This window comes from Cicer arietinum, chromosome 3, assembly GCF_000331145.2.
Source record: "Cicer arietinum cultivar CDC Frontier isolate Library 1 chromosome 3, Cicar.CDCFrontier_v2.0, whole genome shotgun sequence".
NCBI classification, from domain to species: Eukaryota; Viridiplantae; Streptophyta; class Magnoliopsida; order Fabales; family Fabaceae; genus Cicer; species Cicer arietinum.
Window position 1 is genome coordinate 43,117,957 of NC_021162.2, and position 1,487 is coordinate 43,119,443.

Below are 1,487 nucleotides of genomic sequence, written 5' to 3' on the forward strand. Positions count from 1 at the left end.
ATGATGTATTGTTAACATATTTCAATTCAATAAAATATATTTTCCTAATTTTTATTTTAAAAGTTTAGATTATTTTCAGAAGTGATTTTTGAATTTATAAAACAAATGCAAACTTTCAAAAGGTCCAAACTTTTAGATTACCAACAGATACAAATTTTAAAATTTATTATTTTTTTAAAAATTATTATTTTACAACAACAACAAAAAATTAACGACGCATTTTTTTGTTCATATAATAGACAAGTTCCTTCTATTTCACATTTAAACGCCATCAATAACCTTCTAACCTTTGAGTCTTACTATGGCTATGCTTTTCATACACAACATTAAGATCTAATACATTGGTAGACCTAAAATACCCACACAATCTGGATCGATATTCACATTTTCTAAATCACATGTCTTTGCATTACAACTGCTTATTGGTTTCTTTATACAAACCACCCCTTTCACAACCAGTACAACACATTTTTTTCTCGATCAGAATTTGTAGTTATTATTGCAAATCCTAACAATGAACTCAATCCAACAAATCATCTCGATATGAATTTCTTACGAGTAATAAAGTTTTTTGCAAAATGAACATCCTCAACTTGTTTAACAATATCTAATTTAAAATCAATCAAGGAATCCTCAATAATTAAAATGATATCATGACAATTCAACAGACAAAATAGAAAGGAAAAAAAAAAACCAAGAAACCAAGTCAAAATAGAAAAAAAATACTACTAGTTCGTCAACCTAGAAGTATATTTATCATTACTAGATTGGTCAGTCCAATGATATCCAATACAATTGAAGAAAAAAACATGCAAAATAACAGACAAATGTTTTAAAGTTATATTACCTTTTCTTTCAAAACGAAAACAATGTCGAGGTGATGTATGATAGGGTTGTGTATTGAAACACAAATTTCATATAACTAAGGTTGTGTTCAATTAGAGTGTTGGAGTTATAAAATTCTGATAATAATTAAACATAATCCACTACGAAAAGTGTGCTAGTAAAATGTTATCTGAAAATGTCCTTCTGATAAAGGATGATGAGATTATTAGAGGGTCTCTGAGCATATAGGAGAGGACAAATCCTCTTGCTGGAGTTCAATTATAGATTCCATTATAATAGGAGTTCATAACTTAGGTTACATCACCCACACCAATGAAAGCATACCAATTGTGTCATTCTTGGATTCCAAGTTATCATAAAAATCTTTGCATACAACGCCGTCTTAATTTCACATCAAAGCGACTTTGTTGGTAAATCCCTCTATTAGAGAAACAAGGATTTCAACCGGCAAGAAAACCTAATTCTATGTTCCATACCAGAACACACTTTTACAAGGTCCATTTACCTTGATAGGCTGTGTTTTACACTTTAACAAGTACTCAAACTTGAAGGATCAATATGCTCCTCTTTAATTTCTGATATTCAAATCTAAGCAAGTCAAGACAAAGTAATTTTCATTTGACCAAATAAAAAAAAAAAGA